The 22736-nt window shown below is 36.0% G+C and overlaps 1 long non-coding RNA gene across 1 annotated transcript; it reads right to left on the minus strand.

Annotated features, from left to right (window-relative positions):
* Positions 1 to 251: 251 nt before the first annotated feature.
* LOC115436449 (uncharacterized) lies at positions 252 to 20799 on the minus strand. Its single transcript, XR_003937818.1, has 3 exons — positions 20710 to 20799; positions 2393 to 2398; positions 252 to 264 (listed from the first exon to the last, which is right to left on the minus strand). It is a non-coding gene; the product is annotated as an uncharacterized LOC115436449 (long non-coding RNA).
* Positions 20800 to 22736: the final 1937 nt, after the last annotated feature.

The following is a 22736-nucleotide window of genomic DNA, read 5'->3' on the forward strand; positions in this document are numbered from 1 at the left end:
AAATGCAAATCAAATGATATACAGCCTTACTTTTTTTTTTTTTTTTTTTTTAATAAATTAGAGTCCTTTTCAGATGCTTTTTAAATAATGATAAAGAAGATGTTGACTGAAGTTCAGGTCGTAGATTACTCCAAAGATGTGCTCCATGATATTTTAGAGAATACTGACTGACAGATGTTCGGCAGTACGGAAAATAAAATTAGCTTGAATATCGTGTAGGATAATTGTGAATAACAGAAGACAACATAAAGAAGTTCTGGAAAACTTTGGGAAGGACTTTGGGAGTGAATGTTTCTCTAAATATTTCTTAAGTGATTTATCACCATTTATTGTAATATTATCCTTTTTATTTTGGGACTTTTCAGTGACAATCCTGTATTTTTCAATATTCAGTTTACTGTTCATGTATATACGGTGGCCCAGAGGTGCAAGAGGCCAAAAAATTATCCACTAGATGAAAAAAATGATCTACTACAAGTAAAAAAAAAAAAAAGAGAACAGCCTAAAAAAATTATCTACTAGATGAAAAAAATTATCTACTACAAGAAAAAAAAGAGAACAGCCCAAAAAAATTATCCACTATAAGAAAAAAAAAGAGAACAGCCTAAAAAAATTATTCACTAGATGAAAAAAATTATCTACTACAAGAAAAAAAAGAGAACAGCCCAAAAAAATTATCCACTATAAGAAAAAAAAAGAGAACAGCCTAACAAAATTATCCACTAGATGAAAAAAAAATATCTACTACAAGAAAAAAAAGAGAACAGCCCAAAAAAATTATCCACTATAAGAAAAAAAAAGAGAACAGCCTAAAAAAATTATCCACTAGATGAAAAAAAATTATATACTACAAGAAAAAAAAGAGAACAGCCCCAAAAAATTATCCACTATAAGAAAAAAAAGAGAACAGCCTAAAAAAATGATCCACTACATGAAAAAAATTACCTACTAACAGAAAAAAAAGAGAACAGCCTAAAAAAATTATCCACTAGATGAAAAAAATTATCTACTACAAGAAAAAAAAAAAAGAGAACAGCCCCAAAAAAAGTATCCACTGTAAGAAAAAAAAGAGAGCAGCCTAAAAAAAAATTATCCACTAGATGAAAAAAAAAATCCCCTATAAGAAAAAAAAAGAGACCAGCCAAAAAAATTATTCACTAAAAGAAAAAAAAAGAGAACAGGCAAAAAAAAATTATCTACTAGCCCAAAAAATTATTCACTATAAGAAAAAAAAAAGAACAGGTGAAAAAAATTATCTACTATGAGAAAAAAAAGAGAGCAGCCCAAAAAAATATCCACTATAAGAAAAAAAAAAAACATCATCCACCTTTCAATTACGGGGGCGCTGTTTACCCGAAAGGTGCCTTGCTTAAAATTAAGGCCACCACAAAAATAAAAGGATAGGCTGAAAAATTTTAAGGCTTTCGGCTAATGTGGCTAATGCTAAGGAAGTACCCCACCGGAAGTGGAGGTCGTGCGCTAAAAAATAAAGTTATTTTAAAATATAGATATTTACATTAATATAGTTTGCAAAGCAGTTAAATGATTAAATACGGTTCCAGTGTCTGCTCAAGGTTAGGCATGGGCGTTAAATGGTTAAGGTTAGGGTTAGGGTTAGTTTTCAGTGGTAAATGGCCCTTGTGTGCACTGTGTGAAGGTTCGTTGCTAAGCTAATGCTAACGCGAAAAGTTGACGGCAACTTTGTGTTATTTTATTTTGAGAGGAGGAGAAGAGGAGCTTCCTGTGGAGCTTCACTATCATGGCATTGCCCATTTGTTTGCAGGTAGACCTCTCCTCCTCAACTCAAACGGAGTGTCTTCACTAACACTAGATCAAGAAGGACATTTTGTGGAGATAAAGATGTGTGCTGTGGTACCGCAGTGCCTCGGCACCTGGCAACGAGCTGAGCTGTGGTACCGAGCCATGGTACGCGGTGCCGTGCTGGGGTACCTGGCACCGAGCCGTGGTACCGCGGTGCCACGGCAAGTGGTTGGCACCGAGCCGTGGTACCGCGGTACGTCGCGGCACCAGCCGAGGTGCCACGGCACCTCGCGGAATCAACCGTGGTGCCACGGCACTAGGTGTCGGTGCCGCAATATGCACTCGCTGTCTCTCAACAAATGGGCGATGCCATGATAGTGGAGCTCCACAGGAAGCTCCTCTTCTCCTCCTCTCAAAATAAAATAATTTTAGAACTTCTTGTAACGAATATTCATAAAAAATGATATTGAATGTCAGGCAGTTGAACAATTCAACACCGTAATCACACAATTGTTTATTCGCACTGGTAGTTCACAAAGTTGCCGTCAACTTTTCGCGTTAGCATTAGCTTAGCAACGAACCTTCACACAGTGCACACAAGGGCCATTTACCACTGAAAACTAACCCCAACCATACCCTAACCCTAACCTTAACCATTTAACGCCCATGCCTAACCTTGAGCAGACACTGGAACCGTATTTAATCATTTAACTGCTTTGCAAACTATATTAATGTAAATATCTATATTTTAAAATAACTTTATTTTTTAGCGCACGACCTCCACTTCCGGTGGGGTACTTCCTTAGCATTAGCCACATTAGCCGAAAGCCTTAAAATTTTTCAGCCTATCCTTTTATTTTTTGTGGTGGCCTTAATTTTAAAGCAAGGCACCTTTCGGGAAAACAGCGCCCCCGTAATTGAAAAGGTGGATGATATTTTTTTTTTTCTTATAGTGGATATTTTTTTGGGCTGCTCTCTTTTTTTTCTCATAGTAGATAATTTTTTCACCTGTTCTTTTTTTTTCTTATAGTGAATAATTTTTTGGGCTAGTAGATACTTTTTTTTTGCCTGTTCTCTTTTTTTTCTTTTAGTGGATAATTTTTTTGGCTGGTCTCTTTTCTTTCTTATAGGGGATTTTTTTTTTCATCTAGTGGATAATTTTTTTAGGCTGTTCTCTTTTTTTTTCTTATAGTGGATAATTTTTTTGGGCTGTTCTCTTTTTTTTCTTATAGTGGATAATTTTTTTGGGCTGTTCTCTGTTTTTTCTTGCAGTAGATAATTTTTTTGTCTAGTGGATAATTTTTTTAGGCTGTTCTCCCCTTTTTTTTTCCTTATAGTGGATAATTTTTTTGGGCTGTTCTCTCTTTTTTTTTTGTAGTAGATAATTTTTTTCGTCTAGTGGATAATTTTTTGGCCTGTTGCACCTCTGGGCCACCATATGTATCAGATCAGAGTGAAGTTTAGGGTTATTACAGTAAAAACAGAGAAAACTGAAGAAAAAGTCACTTTTTCAGCAAAGATATCAATAACAATGTAAATACAAGTGTCTCCATCCACTGTCATTAATCCAACTCCATGGGTTTTACTGGTGAATCAATGTTGTAGAAGATCACGGTGTTTCCATGGTAACTACAGAGCCTCTGAACGTCCAAATGGGTCATATCTGATGACTATGAAAAGACAAACTGCATTGTACACCAATTATTTACATATATTGATAGAATTAGGGGATCGACAGGATGGTTTTGGTTAAAGGTAGATGTTTGGGTCTTTGTGGGTGAAATGGGGGTTTATTTTGGGTCCAAGATGAACCCACATTTTTTCTTCAGAAAGATTCATTTTTTGGGGAAAATAATATAATAAACATTAAGACAATGTTTTTTGTTTTTTTTGTCAGGCATGAGTTAATACAGAGATGGATGTGTGATCATATTTGGTAGCATGAGTGCAAAGGTGGAGATGACATTTATAGATGACATCATGAAATGCCTGTGGATATACCAAATTAAAGACTGACAAGACATGTAATATTTTCTCTGAAGAATAGCAAAGCATATCTCTACAAATGTCTATAACCCTGTTATTTTCCATGCTGAAGAGACTGTTCTCAAAAATAGAGGAGGTCATGCAAAGTTTTTAAACCAAAAAAGACTTGTAATGTTATATAAGAGCAATGGAATGGAATGAAGTTATGGTAGTTTTGCATTTGAAAGATATTACCCAGAGGTCATTTCTGTTGAAACTGTACCAAAGATGGTGCGTCTAAAACACAACTAGCTGTGCTGCATAATTAATTGCCAAGTGTTCGTGTATATGTCATCTATGGAACATTTTTACAACCCGTCTTGTGGCATTTTGATATTCAAGTTCAGATGTTGGGAATGCTCTTCTAACTGCGTATTCATTAACTTGTTCTTTATAAAAAACTGTAGATGAGTTTTACAGATATTAATTGTCAATGACGCACTGTTTGTCCACTGATCAGTAGCCCAACTGATGAACTGACAAAGAGCACCTAACTCACACATACAAAAACAAATAAAATAACTTCCTGTGGCTTTAACATTGCACAGGAGAGAACATTTTAACTGATGTTTCACGTGATAAAATTTGTTGCAATACTTTCATTGTACAATATATGGAACAAAGAGAGCATGTCACAGTGACAGCAGGTACTGGCTTTTATAAAATGGTTAAGTAGTCATTACTTGTACATGACAATGTGTCTGTAGATAGAACTTCAGATTCTCTGTACCGGTAACACTGGCATTTCATTAGTGAAAACAGGTCAAAAGAACATGATTCCCTCCGTATATTTTGGCTCAGAGTAGAAACTCTTTGTTCCCTTGGAAACATGCTGATTTTGGGTCTGTATTCCCCTCTGATTCGCTCACATGCCTTTGGCAATTTCTGATAACACTCTCATTGTTTGATAGCATAGAAACACACACACAAGAACACACACAAAAGCAAACACACATACGTAGGTACACTTGCACATACACACAAACATGTGCAGACACACACACAAAAGTCTGCTGTAGGAGGGGGACAAGTGTCAGCTGGAGGCATAGAAAGATAGGCCGCCCCCGCTACACAGTTAATCTTAATGAAAAATGAGTCTGCCTCCAGACTGGGTACTTTGGCTGACATCCATTGATGTTCTGTCCTCAATGTATTTTATATATATATATATATATATATATATATATATATATATATATATATATTCTATGTTGTATATACATTCTTGAGTTTTACAAGTGTGTGATATTGTGTCCATAGTACACATGTACACATGTTGCTGCATGAAGGTGAATGCAGTACGGTCAGAATAGTAATAGTAATGGAAATGCATTTCTGTATTGCTCTACCGATGAAGAAATGCATTCACTGTTTCATCGTTGAAGACTGAATGTAGTAAATATCCAGTACCAGGCAGTTCCTGCTTATCAGACAAATATTATTATTGAATGGAACACACCTTCCATCTTGCAGGAGCTCGCCACAGCAGCCATTTCCCACCACCACCACCTGACTTTCACTGCATATACTCAAGTTTTATTCTGTATATTCAGGTCTATATTCAAATTTCATTCCTATTGTGCATACACACAGAGAAAGCCAGAACCTAACCTGAACAATATCTCCTCTGTCATAACATCATGAAAGACCAGAAAAGGATCTGCAGGACTGAACCAAACAGCAGATCCTTCATTCTCCAATGACACCAGAATATATACCACTGTAGCCAATGACTGACACATTTAACACTTTCACTGCATTTAAGTTCACATTTGATCATTTCTACTGGTGTGGACCAGTCTCCCTGATAGGATCACACCAGATCTAGCAACAAGCTAGGAAGTGGACTTGAGGCAGGAGGCCTTCAGAGTATGATTGTGAAAAATTGTCATGACACTTGGTGGAAGAGTAAGACATGGGCCGAGGACAAAACCATGACATTTTGGGGCAGATACATAAAAAAGGGGTGATGGATGGAAAACTTATGTCACTGTAATAATAGTTGATTTAACCACGTCCTGACAGCATCTGAGAAAAAGGATAAAAAAAACATAATTAGTGGTTTGTTTGTGGTTTAATAATAGACATGAGTGGACAGTTGGCCTGGGCAGTGGACTGTGTTCTCACAGTTCACTTCTAGTTTTAAGTAAGTTACATGATTAATCAGTTGGAACAAGTGTAATTATTCCTGGCACCATAAAACATATTACTGGCAGTTCGTGGAAAATGAACATTTACACTATCTACAGCGTGGTACATTTTACAGGAAAACATGCCAATTTCGATTTCCCTTCAAATCATCTTTTAATTTTGATGGAGTGAGGCTTTTTTGAGCAGTGCTATAAATATTAATGTGGATTACAGTCTGTGGATTTTTTTTTTTGTGCTTTTTTTTTTTAAAGCAGCTGTTCTGTCTGTTGTTCTCAGATAAAGACAATATTTAATGAAGAAAAATATGTTGCATTATGAAGTCAAATTAAGTGAAAATAAACTGGCAACCACTGAACGAGATGTGTTTGGACTACAGGGTAAATACATGCACAGATAGAGGCAGAAGTCCAACCAGATGTGTTGAAGTTTGTTTTTCTGCACTGGTTTTTAATCATGTCTAATTCTTTGTAAATATCACAAAATTAGGAGGAAAGCATACAGTATCGCACAAAATATACATACAGAAAAAGACGTGTAAATAGCAGAGAGGACTAGACACAATTTATCCTCCTGAGACCCAGGAAAGTAAATGTTTTGGCTTTTTTACATTAATTAATTGTCTTGATTGGAAAAAGCTCAATGCAACAGTTTTTCAGATCCAATTTTTTATTTATTTTTAATGGAATGTCCTTTGCAGTGGACAGGATTTTTTTTTTTTGTAAGTAAAGCTGTGAAGCTCTTGTCCCCTACAGAGGACAAAAATACATTGCTGGGTCTCAGGAGGATATAATACCAAACCAGTACCTGGTTAATATCGAGTAAATACCTAACCCTGAACAAAAGTAAAAACTAAATATTTACCGACCAGTTAACGTGTATTTTTAAAAAATATACAAATGTGGCTTTTGTGGCCTATAACACACTGTGACACAGACATGTTTATAACTGTCCTATATCATCTATCCCACAGGTGTCAAACATCGAGCCCGGGGGCCAAATCCAGCCCGCCAAAGGGTCCAATCCTGCCCGTGGGATGATTTATTAAAATGCAAAATTTACACTGAAGATATTAACAATCCATGGTGTCAAAATCCTTTTCATTCAAGTTCCACATACAGACACATACAGTCCAATGAGATTTCAAGTGGGTCAGAACCAGTAAAATATTATCATAATAACCTATAAATAATAACAACCTTAAATTTTCTCTTTATTTGGTATAAAAAAGTATAATTACATGAAAATGTTTACAATGCCAAACTATACTTTTACAAAAAAAAAAAAATGTGAATAACCTGAACAAACAGAAATGTCTTAAGAAAAGTAAATGCAATTTTACCAATATTCTGCCTGTTACTAAATGTTTTCTGCGATCGTAATGCACATATGTAAATGATAAACTGATAAAACGAGGCATAATATTGTTAAAATTACACTTGTTTTTCTTAAGACAATTCAAATTGTTCATGTTAGTCAGATTTTTAAGGAAACTTTGCAGACGTAAACCTGATCATAATGGAATTTTACTTTTTTCACTGTGATCATGTTACTGGTTTGGCCCACTTGAGGTAAAATTGGGCTGAATGTGGACCCTGAACTAAAACGAGTTTGACACCCCTGAACTATCCTTTCATTTATTATTTAAATCATTTGGAAACAGAATAGTACTTGCTGTACTTATGCACATTCTCAATCGCCCCCAATCTGGCACTTGTGTGCCCCCATACCATCACAGATAGAACTGTACGCGATACATATACTGCAAGTTGGCTCTTAACGTCTGGATATGTTTTATTCTTATTTATTTATTTAATTATTTATGGGTCAAAACACGGTATTCGAAAGCTCTCTGACGGGACATTTTAGAGACAATATGACAGATTAGTGTTGCTAAATGATCCACATTTTAACTTTTAAATTCATTTTTGCTTTAGTTGGACCATAAGGGATTATCCAAAACAAGAAGCTACTTTATATTGAAATAAATGTTGGAATGGCAATCAATTACAGTTCTTTCTCTGATGGGAAATTACTGTGTTTTGACTGTTATTTATTTTAATTTTTAAACTTGGACTCATCCACTGTCTTTCCCTCCATCTGAGATAAGTTCAGTATTGATATAGTGCCTTCAGCTGTGCCTAATGCAGTTTCAGGTACTGTGGAAGATCAAGTGATGGCAGTTTTCCAAAGTTCTCTGGAGCCCCGTATTCATCACAGTAGTAGTGTAACATAGTTATAACAGCACTATTAAATCCTGATAAATTGGGAGGTAGCACCCCCTTGTGTTGCAGGATCTTTTGTTAAATAGAAGTTTATTGATTTGAATTATATTGTTATTTTTGTAATTATTTTGCTTATTCTTTTAATTTAAGTGTGTTACCTGACATTGTTTTAGTTGTAGTCCTGTGTTTTGCTGGTCCTCCGCCCTCTTCTTCGTTGGTTTATGTCCGGTCTTTTTCATTTACTTCCAGGGGTACCCCAATATAAAGTTGGGGTCCTCCCCTTCCTCTTCCCTTTTGAAATGTCTTGTTGCGGGAAGAGGTAGGCCATCTGTTTTAATCTATTGTCATCGTGCATTATTACGTGATTTTATGTTCTTTTTTTTTTAGCATTTAATTTTATCTATATTGTTGTCTGTGTGCTGTTCGAGTGGATGATGTGTCCGTACTGATGATTGTGTATGTTTGATGGGTGAATGGAGTGCATGTGTTGAGAGCATGCTAATCGGTGTCTTTTCATTATAGTTTGGGGCTGGACCGTAGTCGGACTGACTAGTTTGATTTCAATTTTGTCAGGAAATAAACGGAGTGTGAGCGTCCATTGCTCCTCCAATCTCCACGTCGTGTCCTGTGGGTCCATCTCGCATCACAACACAAAGAAACACAACGTAGAGAAATACTGCCGGTCACAGTAGGACAGTTCAAAGTTCATACACATTCAGTGGTTTCCAACCTTGTCCTTTACACACTGAGATTTCCTCAGATTTCTTGAGTCTTTTTCCACAGTAATATGTACCATAGTTGGTGGAAGACTGAAACTCTTTCTAATTTTATATTGAGAAATCGCTGTTGAGAAAAGTCATGAACCCCGTTGCACAGGTTAATTCTATGGCCAAATTAATATAGATATTTTTCCAAATAAACATTTATCTCTATGCTGGGGCCTCTTGTGTTCACACAAATGGTGTTTTAGGTCACTGAAAAGATAGATTTTTTTTGGTTTTTTTCTCTAAGATGGTGCTCAAAATTTATATGAATGTGTGGACAGGGAAAACAAAGAGAATAGAAAACAATGGCAACACCTCCATTTCATTCATGTCTGTTGGTATTTTGTGTAACAGGTGTATAAGTCAGTGTATTACCTGTAGTAAACTGTAGTCAGCACAGTCACATTTGGAGACATGGACACATGTAGCGGAATTGTGGTGAAATTTCTATACTATAATTTTTATGAATGAGGTGTATTTTAAGGATCGTTGAAACGTATTCTAGTCATAAGCAGCAGAAAATTTTATAGATACTTTCATAATGTAATTTGACCTTTTTCAGTTTTTACTGGTCCAGCCCACTTCAGATCATATTGAGCTAAATGTGGCCCCTGGACTTAAATAACTTTGAAGCCCCTGGTCTATAGACTATATGAACAGAAATCTATGAACTCCTTTATTTTCTTATTTATGATTACACTAAAATTAGATTTGAAGTGCTCGGACTTTCTTACGTGCTTTAATTATTTGCAAAACGACTAAATCTCAGGCATGTTTTCAGCTTCTGGCGGTTTTAATCGATTGTTTCTGCAACCCTGGAAAAGTAGATGCTTGTGAACCAATAAAACAAAAAAAAAAGCCCAACATTATTACCTCGTGGAATATTGGTACTCATAGAACAAGAACTGGGAGCAGAATTCTTTTAGAGACTTTATTGAAATGCTTTGAAGCAGAACAGAAGGAAAGAATGATGCATGCGAATTGAGTCTGCAGGCTCAAAGGGAAAACTATAGAAGAAGAGCAGTTACTGAGCTGCTGGAATTAATGGTAATTTGAAGTCTCATATTTTACATCCAAGGAGGTGATTTTAATGACTACACAACAAGTGATATATGTTGTTGATGACAATTAGCCCGTTTTTTTTTTTTTTTTAGTGTCAGCGTATACAGTATGTTAAGAGAAAATAATGATAAAAGGGTGATCCAACTCCACTCTAGGTAACTGCTAACAACTGTTCTCCAGATGTTTAGTCTGTGCACATCCTTAATTGGATGGTACCTGATTAAAATCACAGGCTTTATGGTGAGAAGATTTGACGCCAGCCTTTGTTGACGAGCCATTTGAAATTTTATCAGGCTTTTGTACAAAGATCCTCAGTCTATCAAAACACTCGTCGCGCTCTCTCATCACGTTATCAGAACCGCTCTGAATTACGCCACCTTTCAAGTCATCAAACAACCGTGTATGGGCCTTGAATTTCAGCCTATATTTCTTGCGTGTGTGTGTTTTTTTCTGTTGCGTGTGTGCGAGTGTGTAGTAAAAGTTGCAGGTCTGAAGCAATTATATGCCACAGACGAGTCTTTTGTTAAACCGCGACAAACCAATTTCCTGATTCTATGGCAGCCAAGTGACTCATCACTTTACTTATTCAGGCTCCTTAGCATACAAGTAACACATAGGGGTCTTTGAAATCCGCAATATTCCTTATCTAAATAAATCAATAACCGTCATCTGCACGCACCTCACGAGATCACTTGAATACTCACTTTATGCACCCGTCACTCTTTTCAAATTGCGGGTGATCAAAATACTGAGGCGAACCAGCTTTTATACTGCAAAGGACTGTTGTTAGGTGAAGTAAATTGAAAGGTTCCATTAAACAGAGGGCGCCTCATCAGGTCTGAATAATAATGACATTGGTGCCCATCTCATAATAAGTCTTGGCTTTATGTGGCAGACAGTTTGAGCGACCTGGGCTGAAATTGAATTTGGTTCATTTCCTTTGGCTGTCTAATTCTTTTGTGCTCTTCTCCTCTGCTTGGCATTGATTGTTACTCAAGATACTAGCTGCATCTAGACTGGCTTCCATCTGTAGGCGCAAACACACACACACACACACACCTGTACTTGCTGAAAGGCGTCGGAGGCATCAACTTCTACTGGCCTGCCTCCATAATTCCTAAAAAAAAAAAAAAAAAAAGACATTTCAATGGAAATGAGACGCTGGTAAAAGTGAAAGTTATGCACATGCAGGTCTGTCCAAGTTCTTGCCAGGTGCATGATGGGAATCAGTCGAGATTATGAATGTGAATACAGGGACAAAAGAGGCATCAAACAGTCATGGCAACAGAAGATCTCTATCTGATTAACCCATAAAGACCCAAACATCCACTGGCGACCAAGAACATCTACTGATCTAAACTGTTTAGAACCTATTGATCCACTAATCCTATCAATACATGTAAATAATTGATGTAAAATACAGTTTGTCGTTTTTTCATGGTTATCAGATATGACCCATTTGGACGTTCAGAGGCTCTGTAGTGAACGTGGAAACACCGTCATCTTCTACAACATTGATTCACCAGTAAAACCCATGGAGTTTAATCAATGACAGTGGACGGACACACTTGTTTTATCTTCAGTTAATGATATATTTTGCCGAAATAGTCATTGTTTTCTTCAGTTTTCTCTATTTTTGATGTAATAACCCTCAACTTTCCTCTGAGCTTTTATGAACATCTATATGATTGTAGTAAACGTAGAAACATGGAAACACCGTCATCTTCAACAACATTGATTCACCAGTAAAACCCCTGGAGTTGGATCAATGACAGCGGATGGAGACACTTGATTAGCACATTTCTGCTTCGAAGAGGCTTCATTAAAAGGACTACAGTTACAAAAAAGCAGAAAATAAAGTAATTCTGTGAAGCCTCTTTGGAATATAAGAGTCAAAACTATATGACAATAATACATTGCACAACGTTATTAACCCATAACGACACAAACATCCACTAATGACCAACATCATTTAAACTCTTTAATACCTGCTGATCCACTAATCCTATCAATACATTTGAATAATTGGTGTAAAATACAGTTTGTCGTCTTTTCATGGTCATCAGATATGACCCATTTGGACGTTCAGAGGCTCCGTAGTGAACGTGGAAATACTGTTATCTTCTGCAACACTGATTCACCAGTAAAACCCATGGAAATGGATCAATGACAATGGATGGAGACACTTGTTTTATGTTCAGTTAATGACAGATTTTGCCGAAAGTCACTTTGTTCAGTTTTCTCTGTTTTGATATAATAACCTTTAAATTTACTTAGTTTTTGTGAATATCAAAATTACATATAGGACATTAAATACAAGAAAGTACATGATTTACATTGAACAATACAAAATATTGAGAGTAATTTTACTGGACAAGTCACTTTTTCTTCAGTTTTCTCTATTTTTATGTAATAACCCTCAACTTTCCTCTGAGCTTTTACAAACATTTATTTGATCGTAGTAAACGTAGAAATATGGAAACACCGTCATCTTCTACAACATTGATTCACCACTAAAACCTGTGGAGTTTGGTAAATGACAGTGGATGGAGACACTTGTTTGCATGTTCAGTTATTGATATCTTTGTAGAAAAACTCATTTTTTATTCAGTTTTCTCTGTTTTGATATTATATCCTTTGAATTAATTCTGACTTCTCATGAACATCTGAATTAAATAAAGGAACATACATGATTTACAGTGAAAAATGCAAAATATAGAGGATAATATTATAATAAATGGTGATAAATCACTTAACAAAGGCTAAACCTAGAGAAAAATTCATTTGGGAACTGACACAAAAGTAGCACTGGGTCTTTATAGGTTAACAGTTTATTTAATTAAGTTAAAACAAAGAATAAACCACACCCACTAGTGTCTATTTAGTTTTTTTTTTTCCTTCAGCAAATTCTAATCCTTTCACTGGGCATATGGTGGAGTCAGAAACACTGTAGTTGTCATTGTTTCAATTTTGGACCCAAAGAGTATGTATTTTAGCTAATTAGTAAGTGTTGGGTTTAGTTCAGCCTCTGACCATCAGTCACGGCATTTTTTTGTCCAAGCTCTGGGCCCCTTTTAGTGCCAGTAATCCTTTCCCTTTTTATTCCAGACAGCTGCTTTGGCATTTGCCCCCAGATTAGCACTAATGTCAATAATGATCGCACTGTGCAGAAAAACATCCAAGATGGTCTGGCCAAGTCTTTAGTAGCACTTTGTTTAACATGTCTCAGAGGGTGGGAAAAATCCATAATTGGAGAGAACAATTGACCTGGATGTTCTAAGCTAGTGATTATACAGTAAAGTCTATGCAAGGTGGAGGGAAGCATTAGGATTTACAATTTCTACCACTTATATTAGTCCCAAAGGTTTTATGGATCCAGTTTGTCTAAATAGTTTTTGAGGTGCATCAATGCAAACTTTTACCCAAGAGTCATAATTTAAAGGTCCCGTATTATGCAAATCTCACTTTGTGACAGTTTTCTTATAGTAGTGTGTGTTGCAGTAGCCTTATGAGGTTGGAATTTGAAAACTGTCTGTTTCCTCCCTGCCTTGCTACACCACAGTTTGTCAAAATGCCTGCTCAAACGGCCGAGTTTGAGTTGGCTCCGTTTATGACGACATAAGCGGATTTAACTCCTCCCCCTGACTGTGCCCCCACCCTGGCAAAGCGAGCCCCGCCCTGGCAAAGTACCTCTTGGACAACAAACATGGCGAAGGCGAGACACGCAAGTTGTGGTGTTGTTGGCTGCACACACCAACACCATAGTTTATTTTTGCTCCCCACTTCCGAGCCTCTCCGTAAAAAGTGTCTGGATTCTATCTGTGATGGTCATGGACCAAACAACATTCCCAAACGCTTGTATGTGTGTGCCCGGCATTTCACGGACGAGTGTTTTTTTAACATGGGCCCATACAGCTGCGGCTTAGCACAAAGACTCCGAATCCAGAAGGACGCAGTACCAACGCTTCGTGACCCAAGTACAACTGTGGGAGATGTAAGTTCTTCTCATTTTTTTGTATCTTTACTGCATAACCCTACATTACGGATAAGCTGGTGGGTGTTGATGTGTACGTCTAACGTTAGCATGGCAGCTAACATAGCTCGGTTACTGCTGCTAACGTTTGCGTCCCCGTTAACATGCAAGAGCTGATAATATCCAGAGACATTCAACAGAACTCCTTTGAACACGGGCCTTTTGTGGTTGGCATCAGTACAGTTAGCATCAAGCTTGTTAGTAGCTGCCTGCATTAGTGGCGGCAGGCGTCTTTCCGTGTCAGGTCCACGAACCCGACACAACACCGCCGTTTTCCGTCGGGGCTCAATCACGCCTCAAGGCAAAGAAAGCCAGTGTTTGGAGAGACGTTCTGTCTGAGACATGTGTATTGTAGACGAGAGAGCCATGGCTTCAGTCAACATTAGCGCGTAGTACCGCTAGCGGAAGCCGCGTCCTCTCCCAGAGAGGGGAGGGGGAGTGGGCGTGGACAGATGCGTTCATTTGCATACCCGGAAGCAGGCCCAGAAACAGACTGTTCTGAGGAGGGCTGGTGAGAGGGACTTTTTCGACCGCTGAAACTCCGAACAAAGGATGATTTTGGGGCGAACAAACATAAATACTATGTTTTTGGGCTTCTGAGACCTATATGATGTAACTGAAAAATAGCATAATACGGGACCTTTAAGTCACACATACCCACACTTCTCTGAATATATGTTGTCGATGAGTCACTAAGCATAGTCATGTGACATCTTTTACATGACTAAACTTACATTTATCAAAAGGATTTCATTATATATAAATCTTAGGTCATGCTTTATACTGTATTTGTATTTTATGCTCTTTGCCTAATAATAATAACAGTTGTAGTAGTAGTAGTAGTATATGTGAGGTTTTAAGTTAATTGTAAATGTGAGAATTTCCTATTACAGTTCTTAAACTTTCAATTAGACTTCATCAAATCAATGTCCAAAATTTTATGCAGTAATAGAAGCCAAATCTTTGAAAACTCAACACATGTAGGCCACTAGCAATAGAAGGAGTAGTACTAGTTGTTGTCGTTGTTGTGATGAGTTGTTGAAGTAGAGGCTGTTTTATTAACAGTAGTTTTTGCAGTAATAGTTGTTGTTACATTTATGCATTTGGTGGATGCTTTTTTCCAAAGCGACGTACAGAGGAAAAACCAAAATAAAAGAATAAAATACAAGAAAATTTATAGACATAAAGCAGCTGTACAATTAAAAACAGTGCCGTTCAGGAGAATAAAAATGCAAAATGATAGACTAAAATACAAGAATAGATTAAAAAGACATAAAAACAGCTGTACAATTAAAAACAGTGACATAAAAATACCAAGTAAAACAACAGAATAAACATAATAATACATTTAAAATGGAATGTTTAAAGTGCTAGGACAGGAGGTGTTCTCTGAAGAGCAGGGTCTTCAAGAGCTTCTTGAAGATATGTAGGGATGCCCCTGTTCTGGCAGTGCTTGGTAGATCGTTCCACCAACGTGGAACAACTCATTGTTGTAATACTTGCAGGAAAACACAGCTTCTATAAACTAAAGTGATAGTATTTAGTGTGACCTCCCTTTGCATTTAACATGTCTTTAACCCTTTTTTTTTTTGGACAATATGAGATTTATCGCATTTATGTCCTGATGCTTTATACTAGGTTTCAATCAACATGTTGCAGTAGTAGTAGCAGTAGTAGTAGTAGTAGTAGTAGTAGTAGTGGTAGTAGTGGTGGTGGTAGTAGTGGTGGTAGTAGTAGTACCAGTAGTAGGAGTATATGCAATATTTAAGTTATTCATAAATGTCAAGATCTGCATTTAAACAGTTCTCAAACTTTGATATTGGGATATTAGACTATTTTACATTATTTCAAAAAGACTATCAAATGAGTGTCCAATATTATATGCAATGATAGAATCCAAATCCTTGAAAACTCAATCAATGTAGGCCACTGGTAACATTACAGTATTATTAGTAGCATTTTTTGCAGTAATACTTGTTTGTTGTAATACTTGTAGGGAAAAAAACAGCTTCTATAAACTAAAGTGGTGGTATTTAGTGTGACCTCCGTTTGTCTTTAACCCTTTTCTTCAGACAAAATGAGATTTATTGCATTAACTTCCTGATGCTTTATACTAGGTTTCATTCAACATGTTGCAGTAGTAGTAGTAGTAGCATATGTGATGTTTAAGTTAATCATAAATGTCAAGATCTGTAATTAAACAGTTCTCAAACTTTGATATTGGGATGTTGGACTATTTTACATTATTTCAATTAGATTTTATCAAATCAGTGTCCAATATTATATGCAACGATAGAATCCAAATCCTCAAAATCTCAATCAATTCACCAGTATTATTATTATTATTATCATTATTATAAGTAGTAGTAGTAGTAGTACAGAGGTGATTTCTCATAGACTGCAAGGGAAGCTCGGCTTCCCCTAAAATTACGAACATTAAATGGTTAAATATGTACGGTTGTGTTGACATTTCATTGACTACAAATGTGTTAGAACACGTTCATCTCACAGGCGAGTTCGTTCAGAATCAGCTTTATCACAAATCAATGGACTCGATGCTGTTCACTTCTCATACATTCCCGCTGCGCTGTTTTCTCATACAATCTATGGTCAGTGCATTTGCCCGTAGACACTCAGCGTCCATGCACTTCAATGGGACTGAGTGGAAAAGTTTTTTTCATTGCCTCAAAACTGGACAGTAATTGGATAAATGCCACGATGTTGTCCTGCCCCCGGACGCTCAGCATCTCTGGGGGTGAATGGAGCTGTGGGTGGAGCTTGGCTGGGCTGGACGCTGGGCTTCCACATACTGATTGGAGGATCAGTCGAAAGGCTGAATCCCATTTGATTGACAGCTATTTTCAGATCTACTCCTTCACTTGACACAGTTCAGTTTAATACTGTTGCACATTCTGCTGTGAAATCGAGAGAGAAACCACTACGAAATTACTTGTCCATTTCTTGCACTGTAAATAAAACACACTCATTGGACTTCCTTGTTTCAATTTAACATAATTTCAACGTTTTCTTGTTTAGTTGGTACGATAAAGTCACTGACCATTTTCTTAAAAGAAACGGAGGGCCGAATTTATGTTTAAATAACTTGACTTTTTTTTTTATTTTTTTTTTATGTAAGCCGACAATGAGCTTCCCCTCTCTGAAAGACAAGCAGCCACCACTGTAGCAGTAGTAGTAGTAGTAGTAGTAGTAGTAGTAGTAGCAGTAGTAGTAGTAGTAGTAGTAGTAGTAGCAGTAGTAGTAGTAGTAGTAGTAGTAGTGGTAGAGGTAGTTGTTGTCATTGTGGGTTGTTGTAGTAGTAGCTGTTATTGAATTAGTAGTAACATTTTTACTGTATACTGCTTTTTTTTTTTTTTTTTTTGCACTAATAGTTGTTTGTTGTTGTAGTACTTGTAGGAGTAGTACTAGTATTAACCCTAACCCTCCCTATAAATTGTCACAAACATTTCAATGTGAATTAATTCATCCTCTTGCATCAAATTCAAGGTCCAGATCCCATTATGTTAATGCCAGTAAATATAATTCCATTTCAAATGCATTTGATGCCATTTTTGTGGCAGAATCATAAGCCTTTCAGTATGAAACTTAATTACAAAATCAGTAAGTTGGCAGAAGATTTATTTTAATTCCAGCTTTGAAACCTTGAAAATGATCCTTCAATAAATGAATAAACGTTTGCTTAAAAACAGCCACACTAATATTTGTAATGAAAGCTTCCTACACTGCTTTTATTCCAAATTCTTATCATTTATTGATGTGGCAGGCGCTGAAAAGGAGAGGTGGCGAATTCACACATTAATTGGGTCATACCTGAAGTGCGCTGGAGGAATTTGTAGTGAAATCCCATACTCCTGAGAGTGTGTGCTAAGTTCAGATAAGCCTCCACTGCATGGATTCTCCATCTTATCTTGAGCCAGCAATAGGACTGTGAGATTGAATAATCTGGGGGAAGGTTGGAGAGCAATAGTTCAGGCATCCATAGGCTCTTAAATGCAATTTGACAATGCTTCCACACTCTAATATGTGTGGCAAGTTCCCCGAGTGTAAGTAGAGGAAGCCAAAAGGAGGAGGGGGAGGCTCCTTGACATTCGTACTAACAAGGATATAAAACAACTGCGAACTGTGCAGAGCAATGTCAAAGTCAATGTCACAGGCCCCGTTTGTCCATTTAACGCTTTAGTAGCTATGATATTCATGAGCCCTCAGCCCAAACATGTGGATTAGGGAAATAAATCTGTTCATTTTTAGCTAATTTGCATAAACGTTTAAAAAAGTGGCAACGAATGTCCTCTTTGAGATGGTACATGTTTGCTTAAGGCGAGAAAAATTAACATTTTCTACATTATTATTATGTTTGTTGTTGGACAGTGTTTATTTACTTGACTGACAGGCATGCAATATTCAGAGTCATTTACAGTCCAAAGATGTTACTCACTAATTTGTTTTTAATACCAGAAACATTGATAAAAACCTGTTGGGAGCCCAGTTATTGTAGTGTTGAAATTTTCATTAGTTTTTAGATTGACAAGCACACATCTATTTGTGTTTGATGATGAACACTTTTAGTTTGTGTTTACTTACTTGACTTAGTGTTATTTTCAGTTTTTTTGAGAATTATGGGTAAAACCTTGGTTTACAGAAGCGGAGAAGCACAGAATGACAAAAGAGATGACATGAAATGTGGACCATTAAAACTGAGGAAAATGAAAACAAAAGTGATTTTACCTGTAATTCTATTCGATTTTTTTCAGTTACACATACAGATACATATCAATTTTATCTATTCCCAGGGAGAAATTCATTTCTGATTGGCTCAAGAAAATAAAAGACATTTAAAAAAATAAAAATAAAATTCAATTTATATGAGGTTAGATTTCTTTAGGTCTTTATTTTCCATTAATTCTGATGATAAATAGAGAATAAATTCATTATCATTCATATCAAGATCATTGAAGTCTGTCAAGTAAATGCGTTTAAAAAAACCTATTCAGCTCTAACCCCATTTCTCTGAAAAGGACATTCCCAAAATTCCCCAAAAAGGTATACATGGAAGCATCTCTGTTGTGTTGTGCTCATGTTTTGTGCTTTTTGTGCAGTTTTTTTGCCAAATTCCTCATTTTCAGCATTTCAGCACCTCCTCTCTGGACAGCGACACTGCTTTGTTGAGCAGCAGTAGATAATACCTGTAATACCTAACATCACCATAACCTTCAAATTTAGACGTATATTAAAAAATTAATGAACTAAATAAAATAAAATGCATTTAAATCTTATTATTAATTTTCCAAAGCCACTCGGAGCTGCAGCAGAGGGATGAGAGAGCCAAAAGAGCCGCCCTATAGGATATATAACAATAGGGTTGACAGGATGAAACTAGGTACTACTACTATAGGTGTCCTCCAGTATTTTTCTTTTTATTGGCTGCATCTCAGACAACATGCTGAGCTTTTGTTGGTATAAGTTCACTATAAGGCAGGTGTGAAAATGGAGTGTTTTTGGGGGGCTGGAACAGATTAATGGCATTTCAATGCATTGCAATGGGGAAAACTGATTTGGTATATGGGCAAATTGAGTTACGAGCTTGGTCAGGGAACGAATTAAACTCGTAAGTCAAGGTACCACTGCATATGTAAATATATATGAGATTTATTGCATTATTATTATTATTTATTGCATTTCTTTGCTGATGTTTTAGACCAGGTTAATTCAACACATCAGATGTTTCTAATTGTTTGCACTGCCTCTTGTCATGGGGTCAAAGGTCACAATAAATAGTGACTTTAACCTTTCAAAATTTAGTTGTTTTTGTGTTACATTTTAATCCTGCAAAAACAGCCAAAGTAAATATGGCCCAGACTTTTGCACAGGTCTGTATTTTTTTTTTTACATTATATTTTAAATGTTGATGTGATTCAAGTGAAAATCGACTGTTCTTCATAATTGTCCTTTTTCAAGACCACTAGAGAATACAACCTGCCGGAAGAACGAAGAAAAAAAAAAAAAAAACAGCCCTGTTTACTGAAATGTAAAGATTAGAGAGTAAGAGGCTATGAAGTGTTGAGCGGAGGAGCAGAAATTGAACTTCGCTGCCATAGCACCAGTCAATCAGATAAATAACGGTATAATCGAGTTTTGCTCCTCACATGCATAATTCATCTTACATTTAACTTTATATGTTTTTTTTTTTCTCCCAGAGTGACTTTGCTGCTTAGGATGAATTGTTGTGGATTTAAGAACATGATAGGAATTAATTTTCCTTCTGTCAAAAATGCTACAGGTTTGAGCCCACAGGGATATTACGGCAGCCAGCGTTGGATTTCAGAGCACAGATCAGTCTTTCATCCTCCCTTTGAACCCAGATTGCATCTATACTTCACAAAGCAAAATGGATTATTCCTAACAAGGATCAAGGTTATAAATGTATTACTCTAAGAAGGAGCGTTTAATAACATTTAAGGAAATATACCGCAGTCCAAACACAATCAGTATTATTCTTCGGGGATGCTTTTTTGAATTCTAAAATAGCCTTTGGTTCAATAGCTGTAATGCAAAATGCACGTCATAGTTCATCCTAATCCTGTTTGTGACATAAGGTTGCATTTAGGGTTTGCCCTTTATTTATTTCCCTCACACCTCTGGTAATCAATGATTATTTCGAAGACACTACGATGACATTCTGTTTTTGTTTACATTTTACACAACATCCCACCTTTTTTGGAATGGAAAATTAAGTTTTTTTTAAATAATAGAAATAGGTACTAATGTAACTGGTGGTGTCGGACTCTGCGTTGTGTTTTTTAAGAACGAGACCCGCACGTATGACTTTGGAGGCAGTCTCCCTTTATTGTTTTGTCATTCCTGACAAAAGTGGAATAAACACAAAAACCTCCGGTCAGTGATCCTTGTAAAACATGCCCCTACACCAGTGGTTTCCAATCTTTTTTGGCTCGTGACCCCATTTTAACGTCACAAATTTCTGGTGACCCCAGACATTCAATTAAGCAATTTCTTTGCTAAAATTAGTTAGTTTTTGATCATGTAATAGTTTGCTATACTATGTTGCAAATAAACATTAATTTTAGATGACATTTAGGCTATATAAAGTATATTATTATGGATTTGAATAAACAGTACCACTGTGCTTCAGTTTCAGCTTCACAGTTTGTCATGTCTATTACGTATTGGGATTGTCTCTCTCAACTCACCATATATTTTTTATTAGCAAGTGTTTTTTTTTTTTTGTTTTTTAAAATTTTTATCAATTACTAGAAATTTCAGGCAACCCCACACGGGGTCCCGACCCCAAGGTTGAAAAACACTGCCCTACACAAACCAAATGAGACAGAAATGTGTTTCTGTACATCATAAGCACCTCAGAGTTTGAACAAGCCAGTTCATCTAAAAATTAAATTAGCAGAGGCTAAACCAAACATTTCCCCCGACTGCACACCTGCTTACCTCTCCAATAGAGATCCGGAACAAAAGGGAAGAGGTAAAGGCGCAAAAACTGTAGTTATAGCGGACAGTGTCACACTGTAAATTACTCGTTGGGGAACAGACTCAAATTAAAAGTTCCACATACTGACTCAGAGGCCCATAATGTCAGGTACTCAATATGGCGGCACACACAGTTGCAGCAGCTCAGTGTTCTCTCAGTTGGTGCTGTGTGTTTGTTTCTGTAATTATTTATTTATTATTGTGGTGTTTGCACATGTTGTTTTTATTATGCACTGATTGACACTTTTTTAATTTTGTTGTACATGTTACATTACAATGACAATAAAGACTATTCTATTCTATTCTATACTGTAAAAAAGTCTAATTTAACAGAATTTTCACTGTTTATTTTGCAGATTTTTCCTGTATTTGTAAGATACAGGAAAATATCAATGAAATAACAAAAATAGACTGTGATTTTACATGTCAAATGTAAAATAACATGAAAAAACCGTAACTGTGAATATCCATAAAATTTCCATTTTTTAAAAGAATTTTTTTCTTTTTTCACAGACAAATACAGTTAAAATACATTTGCAAATGTATCATAATTTCACAAATATTTGTTTTCTATTCATGAGATTAAACTGTTAATCTAAAGTTTAATACTGAAAAATAAATAAATAAAACAAGATAAAATTACTGACAATTAACCGTAAAAGAAGTATTTGTTCTTTAAGTTTAACCTGGCTTCTTTGTTAATTGACAAATACCTTGTGTAATTATTACAACAAAAATGCTGAATAAATGTATTTTTGTGAATGTATAACATGTATAAGCACTGATAAACTGTCCAAATACAGTTTTTAATCAGTGGATTGTACAACTTAGTCTCATTGAAAATTATTTATATAGATATATATTTACAGGTAATTTGATTGTTTTAATACATATAAATATTCTTTATTAAACATTAAAAAGTAAAAAAAAAAAAAAAAAAAAAAAAAAAAGCAAAATCTCATGTAAAGTTAGGGCAAAAAACTGTATTTTAATCATGGAAAATTACCGTATTTTTATGAGATGGTTATTATCTGTTATTTTACAATATTTTTTCGGCACCCCTGCTGCCAGAATATTACTTTTTTTTTTTACAGTGTATTCTATTCTATTAACCAAAACACATGAAAATAAAATTAACAGATTTTGTGTAATTATAACAACAAACGATACACAACAATACACACCCACACTGCTGCGAATTAA

This window comes from Sphaeramia orbicularis, chromosome 16 (assembly GCF_902148855.1).
Source record: "Sphaeramia orbicularis chromosome 16, fSphaOr1.1, whole genome shotgun sequence".
NCBI lineage: Eukaryota > Metazoa > Chordata > Actinopteri > Kurtiformes > Apogonidae > Sphaeramia > Sphaeramia orbicularis.